This window comes from Salvelinus sp. IW2-2015, unplaced genomic scaffold (genome assembly GCF_002910315.2).
Source record: "Salvelinus sp. IW2-2015 unplaced genomic scaffold, ASM291031v2 Un_scaffold4087, whole genome shotgun sequence".
Lineage (NCBI taxonomy): Eukaryota > Metazoa > Chordata > Actinopteri > Salmoniformes > Salmonidae > Salvelinus > Salvelinus sp. IW2-2015.
The window spans coordinates 74,786-86,365 of record NW_019945359.1 but is presented as its reverse complement, the minus strand read 5'-3'; the positions used below and the strand labels follow the sequence as shown (position 1 = coordinate 86,365).

General features: G+C 41.3%; 1 protein-coding gene and 1 long non-coding RNA gene across 2 annotated transcripts in view; both read right to left on the bottom strand.

The window, feature by feature from the left end:
- Positions 1–2,170, bottom strand: part of LOC112076854 (uncharacterized) — an 8,100-nt gene extending 5,930 nt beyond the window's left edge. Inside the window, exon 1 of the long non-coding RNA XR_002895274.2 lies at positions 2,138–2,170. This is a non-coding gene — a long non-coding RNA (uncharacterized lncRNA). The remainder of the gene's footprint in view (positions 1–2,137) is intronic.
- Positions 1–11,580, bottom strand: part of LOC112076851 (B-cell receptor CD22-like) — a 39,342-nt gene that overhangs the window by 9,746 nt on the left and 18,016 nt on the right. The window lies entirely within an intron of this gene.

The following is an 11,580-nucleotide window of genomic DNA, read 5'->3' as shown; positions in this document are numbered from 1 at the left end:
TCTCCCTACTTGGCATCTCAACATTACTACAGTTGTTCTAGACTAGAGGTCTCCCTACTGGCATCCTCAACATTACTGCAGTGTTCTAGACTAGAGCTCTCCCTACTGGCATCTTCAACATTACTGCAGCCTCCAGTCCTGATATCCTCATTCATTTGTGCAGTAATATGAATAGAATGAATGGATACTGTTCCATTAATTCCAGCCATTCCTCCTTTATCTCTGCCCACCATCCTCCTCTGTTGTACAGTACTAGTAGTATCTTAATCTATCAGAGCATCAATGAACATCACCCATAGCCTGCTGTATTGACTGTGTAGTGTGTTGTAGTCTGCTGTCCATAAATAATGTCATTTAGCAGATGCCTTTATCCAAAGTGACTTACAGTTAGTTATATGTGCATATATTTACATATGGGTGGTCAGGGAACAAAACCCATCACGTTGCAGGTGCCATGCTCTACCTACTGAGCTACAGAGGACCATATTCTATGAAGTCTAATGTCGATATATAGATTTTCTGATATGATTCAGGAGGCCTGTCAGAGGACAGACAGGAAAGTAGAACAGAAAAGTGATTGTGTTTCTCAAACCAACAAACCCACAACACTGTGTCTCATGTTAATGCTACTCCTAAACACAACCCACCGTCACTGTGTCTCATGTTAATACTACTCCTAAACACAACCCACCATCACTGTGTCTCATGTTAATGCTACTCCTAAACACAACCCACCGTCACTGTTCTCATGTTAATACTACTCCTAAACACAAACCACCATCACTGTGTCTCATGTTAATGCTACTCCTAAACACAACCCACCGTCACTGTGTCTCATGTTAATACTACTCCTAAACACAACCCACATCACTGTGTCTCATGTTAATGCTACTCCTAAACACAACCCACCGTCACTGTGTCTCATGTTAATACTACTCCTAAACACAACCCACCATCACTGTTCTCATGTTAATACTACTCCTAAACACAACCCACCATCACTGTGTCTCATGTTTATACTACTCCTAAACACAACCCACCATCACTGGTGCCTCATGTTAATACTACTCCTAAACAGAACCCACCATCACTGTGTCTCAGTTAATACTACTCCTAAACACAACCCACCATCACTGTGTCTCATGTTAATACTACTCCTAAACACAACCCACCATCACTGTGTCTCATGTTAATACTACTCCTAAAACACAACCCACCATCACTGTGTCTCATGTTAATACTACTCCTAAACACAACCCACCATCACTGTGTCTCATGTTAATACTACTCCTAAACACAACCCACCATCACTGTGTCTCATGTTAATCTACTCCTAAACACAACCCACCATCACTGTGTCTCATGTTAATCTACTCCAAACACAACCCACCATCACTGTGTCTCATGTTAATACTACTCCTAAACCTCTTATGAAGCATCACTCACTCCAATCACTCTTTCTCTCACTCTTACTTCGCTTTTCAAATATCTCACACAATCTGTTGCTCTCAGAGCTCTTAAAATAGCATGCACAAGTCTTTATGTGAAAACCACATGTACAAGTACATCCTCTTTTGTAGCACACAATATAGCTCAGTATTTTCAAGGGTGCCAATAATTTGGTCGTGACTGTATATCACACAATCAGATTAATATGTCAAAATACATTTATACTCACACACACACACACACACACACACACACACACACACACCACACACACACACACACACACACACACACACACACACACACACACACACACACACACACACACACACACACACACACACACATATACTTGACCCTGTTATACTTTGACAGTAACATGACCCTATTGAATGGATCTGATACTGGCACTATGATCAGTTACATGAATGAATCTGATTACATGAAACCACAGTCCAGGGTCGTATTCACAAAGTGTATCAGAGTGGAGAGCTGATCTGGGATCAGTTAACCTTTTAGATCATATATACTGGACCGTCTGAGACACTTTATGAATACAGGCCTGATGTAACAACCAAAACACAGTTCAAAATAAACCAACAAGAACAAAGATACAGGAAGTCATGTGATGTATGGCTAAAAACTCAAAACAAAACTATATTCCAAGATATCGTCAAGTGTTACTTACAGAGTGAAGTGAAGGGGAGAGGTCTTGAACAGTAGTCAACGTACTGTCACTGTGTGGAAACAAGAGTAGTCTACTGTAAGTGTTAGTAGAAGCAGGCGTAGCCTAAGTGTGAGTTCTGTGGTTGACACATTTAAAGAGTCTAGTCAGGGCATATAACATGCAGCAACAGCATGTCACATAAGGGATGTTACTGTATCTAACTAGAAAATGGTCTAAAGTCACATACTGTAGTTACATTTCTTTATTTGAGGAGTGGGCCTACATGTTTTTATTTATTGTGTGATTTTTTTCTTCATTTTTATAATTAAAAAATCTACTATTTTCTTACATATTAACAACTGCATTGTTGCTTAAGGGCTTGTCAGTAACCATTTCACAGTAAGGTCTACCTACACCTGTTGTACTTGGAGCATGTGACAAATACCATTTGATGTGATTTGTGTGTCTAGGTGCTGGACATTGCTCCCTCTGACACTGGGTTCTGAACATCTAGAAGTCTGAGCCGTTTGGGGGCTACTAGCTGACATATGGAATTGTTTTAAGGTGGTCATACCATGGATCATTTAGATATTTGATTTGAATTATAGTACCCTTTAGGTTAAAAGGAGAGGACTAATGTTTGTGAGAGCAGGCAGGTGACTGCAATATAGTCTGCCTGGAACATGCCCCATATTCAATTGTAATCAATTCAAAAAATAGCATTTATTTATCCCCTGTTGGGGCAATTACTAGGCACCCTATGGCATCAGGCCTGCAGTGAGTCTCACAGTGACATCACAAGGGGTCACCTTTCAGGTCACATGTCCAGTCACATTGACCATCAATACATACACAGTAAAACACATGATAACAACAGATGTCAGTCCCCTTAGTGTCTACAACATGGTCATCACAGAGGAGGTTCACTGGGACAAGAACCCTTCAAAGTTCTAATGATGATGTAATTTCCATGTTTCACAGCTTCACGAGGGAAGAGGGGGGAAGGAAATCAGAGTGCAGTCCTCTTCACTTTGATTGACACCTTCACACACTCATTCTATATGTCCAGTGTTCGTCTGGGATCTTGGTCTGTGCCAGAGGACTACAAACGAGTGACAACCCCCAAAGCATCCTGTTCCCTTTTAAAGTAGGACACAGTCCCTCACCTCTTCCTTCATCTTCATTCATTCTCCTCCTGTCCACTATCCAGTCACTGCGTCGGTTGGTCAGAGTTGCCATGGTTCCTCTCTTCCTCTCTGGTCAGGCTTGTGTTTGAAGCGACACTTGTCACCATAGAAACACTCGTCACCATTGATGGGAGCCATCCTCCTGGTCCTGGGACGAGAGAGAGACAAACAGTATGAAAACACAAACACACTGCCCTGTGCTCCTGCTTCCTCTTTCCATCACTTTTGTACATTTCAAAATTTATATGAGTTGATTGGTAACACTTTAGAATAACTCATAATGATTTTTTGACTCAGATGGATGTCCTTACCCTGTGAGGCCGTACTGGGAGCTGAGAGCGTGTTGAGGCCTATAGGTTTGTCCTCTGAGGAGAGGAGGGGTTCTCTTCAGTCAGCGGTCGGTACCTATCACCAGGTGGACAAACCGCAGGCGCAGGTCCAAAATACATATAATTGAACCAAAAGCATAGTCCCAAAATACAATGTAACTAATAGCATTGTCCCAAAAGTACAATGAAACCAATAACATTGCATTGGATTTATTTACTGGGCTTGTTTTTCATTTGCCGCCAGAAAGGAGTAATCGTTGTACCTTTGTGACTACTATTTATGTGCAAGACTCAAGCTCTACACTGAGGCTATTGACTCTGTGTAATCATGCAGAGATGTCTAACTCACCATTGTGATCCTACAGTGCTGTCAGGTGGACATCAGTAGCAACACGCAGGCTCAAACTCTGGTTACATTCTTATTCAGAAGACATTTTAATAAGGAAAACTGCCATGTTATATATCCTCTCTTCTAGCAGAAATGAGAACACATACAAACTCACATCTCCAATCTTGTTTAATGCTAACAGTACCCAAAATTTGAACCAAACATGGAAAAAGTCCTTTTCAATATTCAGCCCCTTGATCTTGGAATGTCCTCCCTTGGAGGAGTTCAAAGGTTAAAATAGAGAACAGGTTTATTGAGACATGTAGCTGTTTCTAGTTATCAGTCCATGTCACTAGTTTGCATTGCCTTTTTAAGCCCCCCGTTCCCACAGGAGACCTGTTGCTTCTTGCCAGGGCGCCATTGTAAATATAAATTGTTCTTAATTGACTTGCCTGGTTAATAAGAAGAATAAAGATTATCCTAAAATGCAATGGATCCAATAGCATAGTCCTAAAGTACAATAGAACCAATCACGTAGTCCTAAGCTTACAATGGAACAATAGTATAGTCCCAAAAGTACAATGGAACAAATGGATGTCCCAAAGTCCAATTGAAACCATAGCATGGTCCCAAAAGTACACATTCCTTAAGTTCAAGCAAAACAAATTGAAAGCACATCTCACATAGTTAAATGCATATGACAGCATTCTGTTTCATCCCACCTCTCACCTTTAGCTCTCTCCAAGGTGCAAGTAGACATGTTGGGGTTCTTGAAGGTGACAGAGGCACACATCTCTCTTGTAGAACTCTGATACTCTCTTCTCTCCCCCACCTAAAGTACATAACCTAATCTAGAATGTAGAACTCTGATACTCTCTCTCTCCCCACACCTACAGTACATAACCTAGATTTAGAACGTAGAACTCTTGAACTCTCTCCTCCCCACACCTACAATACAAAACCTAGATTTAGAACGTGAACTCTGATACTCTCTCTCTCCCCACCTACAGTACATAACCCAGATAGAATGTAGGAACTAGAGAGATCAAGTTCTACATTCTATCTCCCCTCATTTCCGTGCAGAACAAAGAATTAGAATGTAGAACTCGGATACTCTCTCTCTCCCCTCACCTACAAGTACATAACCTAGATTTAGAATGTAGAACTTAGAATGTAGACTCTGATCTCTCATCTCCCCTCATCTATTGGTGCAAATAAAGAATTAGAATGTAGACTCTAGATTTACTCTCTATCTCCCCTCCCTACAGCGCAGAATATAGAAGGAGGTAGAGGAAGGGAGAGGAGTGCCACAGTCAAATACAGGATATAGACAGGGTGCTTTTTGAGTACAGCCTATAGGACCTATAACTGTAGGAATGTATACTTTGGAATAACCAGATAAAAACATACTCAACCACATGAGTCCAAAGGGGAGAGAATCACCACTGGAGTCCATATGGGAGGAGAGCAGGTCCACCACTGAGTCCACGAGGGGAGCGGAAGGTCCACCACTGGAGTCACAAGGAGAGGAGAGGTCCACCACTGGAGTCCATGAAGGGGAAGAGGTCCACCACTGGAGTCCTGAGGGGGAGGAGAGCGTCCACACTGCAGTCCTAGGGATGGAGGAAAGGTCCACCACTGGATGTGAGGAGGAGAGGTCCACCACTGGAGTGCTGAGGGAGTCCACCACTGGAGTCCATAGAGGAGGGAGAGGTCAACCACTGGAGTCTGAGGGAGGAAAGGTCCACCACTGGAATCTGAAGGGAGGAGATGTCCACCACTGGGAAATCCATGGAAGCAGGGAGGAGGAGGTCCACCACTGGAAGTGCTGAGGGGAGGAAGGTCACCACTGGATCTGAGGGAGGGAAGAGGTCCACCACTGGAGTGCTGAGGGAGAGGTCCACCACTTGGAGTCCATAGAGAGGAGAGTCCACCACGAATCCTGAGGGGAGGGAGGGCTCCAACACTGGAATCCCGAGGGAGGAGAGTCCACACTGGGAATCGTGAGGAGGAGGAGATGTCCACCACTGGAATCCTGAAGGGAGGAGAGGTCCACCACTGGAGTGCTGGAGGGGAGGAGAGGTCCACCACTGGGTACAGACGGGGAGGAGAGCTTCCAACACTGGAATCCTGAAGGGGGGAGAGTCCACACTTAATCCTGAAGGGGAGGAGAGGTCCATCACTGGAATTCCTGAAGGGATGAGAGGTCACCACTGGAATCCTGAAGGGAGGAGAGGTCCACCACTGGAATCCTGAAGGGGAGGAGAGGTCCACCACTGGAATCCTGAAGGGAGGAGAGGTCCTCCCCTCAAGAAACATTGTAGCTAAACCTCACAATAAGTCAATGTTAGATGTAGAGCATGTATTTCTTTATTGTTAGTGTTTTGGTTAAATCATAAATCAACTCCTTCTAATAATTGCTATGCCCCTGTGTGGGGTCTGGTAGTGCAGCCTGTCTATACTATGACAGAAGACAGACAGACAGACAGACAGAGACAGACAGACAGACAGACAGCAGACAGACAGACAGACAGACAGACAGACAGACAGACAGACAGGACAGGACCAGACAGACAGACAGACAGACAGACACACATTTAAGATGAAGGAGGACGCACATTTTTATGAGTTTGGCCTATTTTCTATCACAGCATTTTGGAGACTGTCATATCATATTCCATTCACCCGCTCAATGTAACATGGAATATATTAACTACTTTATGATGAACTCTAGTGTCACTTAGCTAATGAGGTGTTACAACCTAGCCTAATAATGGAGGTTACAACGTAGTGCACAGGTCGCAGAGAAACATATTGAGTAATCAAGGTGGACAGACAGTGACACATTCAGTCAACCACCTTGTACACATCTGGCACTAGCTAATAACTAGATGTAATCATGTCGTCCGACAGTTGCAAACAAAAGTTTCTCTTGGACAAATTCAGGTAGTTTTCCCAATTTAGTTCCGTTTTGCTTGGTTTAAAAATTGTTTTTTAGCAGAATCGGTGGAATGAATACACCTCTGATCACATTCAAACACAGTTCACTATCAAAGCAGACACATACAAACAGCATGATCACATTGCCCCGTTGTAGAATTCCTTCTCGCAATCTCTGCATAATACTCCTCTTACCTTGTCCCTTCACTTGTGGACTTCATGCACAACACATCAGCTGTCTGTGAGCAGGTGAAAAAACCTTTCCAAGCCAAAACCTTCATATCATGACTGCTAACGCTACACACAGCTACATCATGTTACCATATAAGCTAACGTATTGTCAACATAGCTACTAGAACTAATGCGTTAGAAACACGCTAACATCATGCAGTACAGTGTACAGTTAGCAAGGCAGTTAGCAGTACACTGGTGGCCCACGTGGCAATAAATGAATAAAACAAAAGCTTACCTTGACTTGGAAGAGTTCAGTGTTGGATAGCCATAGCCAACTAGCGAACATACCACTCCCTCTCGGTTTGAGACGGTGGGTTGAAGTAACTAAACTAGCTAGCTGCACTAGATGCTAGCTAAGTAAGTGAAACTGAAAAAAATACAAAAAATAGAGGTTTTTCCGCCTCTTCCCACTCTCCTCTTGCTTCTCCTTAACTTTTTCAAGAAATTAATTTGTTCAAAACTGTTCACTATTGTCTTCTCTTTTAGTTCAACTACTCACCACATTGTATGCACTGCAGTGCTAGCTGGCTGTATTCTTATGCTTCATACTAGATTAAATATCTGATACTTTGATGGTTGGACAACATGTCAGTTCATGCTATAGAGGCTCTGTTTGGTTGGAGGACGTCCTCCGGAAGTTGTCATAATTACTGTGTAAGTCTATGAAGGGTGAGAACCATGAGCCTCCTAGGGTTTTGTATTGAAATCATTATACCCAGAGGAGGACGAGAAACTGTCTGTCCTCCGGCTAAACCATGGTGCTACCCTACAGAGTGCTGTTGAGGCGACCTTCATTGGAAACTGTTTTAGTGAAAATAAAATACTGGCCGTGCTATACAGCTGAATACCCTTCTCTGGGGGAGCACACAAAGGTTTAAAACCTCTCTGGGATATGTGGACGGTAGCGTCCCACCGCCCCAGCCAGTGAACAGATGGCTGATTTCAAAAAGGCTTTACAATCGAAAAGCACCACAAACAATTATGTTAGGTCACCACCAAGTCAGAAAAACACACCATTTTTCCAGACAAAGAGAGGAGTCACAAAAAGCACAATAGAGATAAAATGAATCACTAACCTTTGTGATCTTCATCAGATGGACCACTCATAGGACTTCATTTTACATAAAACGATGTATGTTTTGTTCGGTAAAGTTTCAGGATTTATTTAAAAAACAACTAATTTTACATTAGTCTCGTTACGTTTCATAGTTCTATAACATGCAGTGACTTCGCAGTGAGCCACAATCAATTTACAGAAAATACTCATCATAAATGTTGATGAAATACAAGTTTAATACAGAATAGAGTGATACTTCTCCGTTAATGCTTACCCTGTGTCAGATTTCAAAAAAAACTTTACGAAAAACATACCATTGCAATAATCTGAGTACAGAACGTTCAGAACAACACAAGCAGCCAAAAGAATCCGCCATATTGTGTAGTCAACATAGTCAGAAATAGCATATAATAATTTCACTTACCTTTGATGATCTTCATCAGAAATGCAACTGCCAGGAATCCCAGTTCCACAATAAATGTTTGATTTGTTCGATAAAGTTCATAATTTATTTCCAAATTAGCTTCTTTTGTAGCGCGTTTGGAAACAAATCCAAATGCGCGTGCAGGTCCAGCCGAACGTCGGACGAAAATTTCTAAAAAGTTTTATTACAGGTCGTAGAAACATGTCAAACTTAGGTATAGAATCAATCTTTAGGATGTTTAATCATACATTTCAATAATGTTCCAACCGGAAAATTCCTATGTCTGTAGAAAAGCAATGAACGAGAGCTAACTCTTCTCATGACGCGCTTACGAGCCTGCTGGCACTCTGCCAGACAACTAGGTCAATCCTCTCAGATTCAGTCCCAACTTCATAAGTAGAAGCCTCAAACAAAGTTCTAAAGACTGTTGACATCTAGTTGGAACGTTAGGAAGTGCAACATAACCAATATCCTACTGTATATTGGAATGGCAAAGAGTTGAAAACACAAACTCAATTCCCACTTCCCTGGTTGGATTTTTCTCTAGTTTTCGTCTGCCTAGAGTTCTGCTTGTATACTCACAGACATCATTCAAACAGTTTAGACAACTTCAGAGTTTTTTATCCAATACTACTAATAATATGCTATATTAGCATTTTGGGACAGAGTAGCAGGCAGTTTACTTCTGGGCACCTTATTCATCCAAGCTACCAATACGCCCCCCTGTCACCAATAAGTTTTATTCTAGATTCATTTCAGTGAATAGGAATATTATTTCTGAGGTTAATAAGACAACTAAGAAACACTGCCTCTGTGATTGAAGTAAATCAACTGACAGTCAAATGTGATTATTTGAATCAGCTGTTGTGATGCCTTGGATAAAACCAAAACATTCACCCTTGGGTCCCAAGACTGAGTTGAGGAAACGCTGGCCTCGCCACTCATGGTTCAATTATTTCATGCCCGCCATCATGTGTCTAATAGGCAAGAATACAAGAAACAAGAGTAGAGTGGAAATAGTATGAATCAATGTATCATTAGTTAGATCCAAAATAATCTATGTATTTATTGGTTGAAATGTGATCTATATTTAAACATGATGCTTATTAACTGTATTGACACTAAACCACACAGTAAAAATTTGCAAAGAGTAACACTGTATTAACGTATATAAAATACATAATAATGAAAATGTGATGAACAAAAACAAGTGATATTCAATGACACCTGCAAACAATTATAGCATTACGTAATATACAATTATTAATTAATATAAAATGTAAAAAACTGCAAATGTTTAAATGTATCCTCTCTCTTGTGTCTCATGTTAATACTACTCCTAAACACAACCCACCATCACTGTGTCTCATGTTAATACTACTCCTAAACACAACCCACCATCACTGTGTCTCATGTTAATACTACTCATAAACACAACCAACACAACTACTCCAAAACCTCTTATGAAGCATCCACTCACTCCAATCACTCTTTCTCTCACTCTTACTTTAGGCCATTTTCAAAATATCTCCACCACAATCTGTTGCTCTCAGAGCTCTTAAAATAGCATGCACATCCTGTCTTTATGTGAAACCACATGTACAACGTACATCCTGTCTTTTGTAGCACACAATATAGCTCAGTATTTTTCATGGGTGCCAATGATTTTGGTCGTGACTGTATATCTAACAATCAGATTAATATGTCAAAATACATTTATACACACACACACACACACACACACACACACACACACACACACACACACACACACACAGTTATACTTGACCCTGTTATACGTTGACAGTGTACATGACCCTATTGAATGGAGATCTGGGTATTACTGGTGAAACAACAGTCCAGGGTCAGTATTCACAAAGTGTATCAGAGTAGGAGAGCTGATCTGGGATCAGTTTAGCCTTTTAGATCATAATTACACAGACCGTCTGAAACACTTTATGAATACAGGCCCTGATGTACCAACCAAAACACAGTTCAGAATTAAACCAACAAGAACAAAGATACAGGAAGTCATGTGATGTATGGCTAAAAACTTCAAAACAAAAACTATATTCCAAGATATCGTCAAGTGTACTTACAGAGTGAAGTGAAGGGGAGAGGTCTTTAACAGTTAGTCAACGTACTGTCACTGTGTGGAAACAAGAAGTAGTCTACTGTAAGTGTTAGTAGAAGCAGGCGTAGCCTAAGTGTGAGTTCTGTGGTTGACACATTTTAAAAGTAGTCTAGTCAGTGCATTAACATGCAGCAACAGCATGTCACATAAGGGATGTTACTGTATCTAAATAGAAAATGGTCTAAAGTCAGCATACTGTAGTTACATTTCTTTATTTGAGGAGTGGGCCTACATGTTTTACAAGAGACACAATGTGACCCATTCCCATCACTCCACATCAGCTGGTACTGAAGGTTCCAGAACAGATGAAAGGGGAGTATCTTTGGTACCAGTGTTCTAGACTAGAGCTCTCCCTACTGACATCTCAACATTACTGCAGCTTCCAGGCTCCATATGTCCCTACTAGTCCAATGAAAATATACAAATAGAAGATAAAATAACATTTGAAAATATATATAATATATAGAATAAACCAGGCATCCACATAAAAATACTGTGTTATTGGGAGTTATGTTGAACTGGCGTTTGAATTGAGTGAACTAGTGATCTCAGCTAGCTTGTTAGCTACATGAAGAGTCTGTTATTCAGTGATAAACAAGCATTTCTGTGCATCACACAGCTACTCTGAATGGACTGGATTGTGAACAATACGATGTGCTGCCGCTGAATTACAGCAAGACCCCATAGTTAGCTTGTGAGCTAGTTAGTTACCTAACTTTTAGCTATCAACATTAACTAGCTAGAAACAACAGACAACAGTGAGCTGTCATTATGCCAAGGCCAAGGCAAGCTGCTCTGAGTTTCCAGTGTGTTCTTGTGTGAAAGAGATGT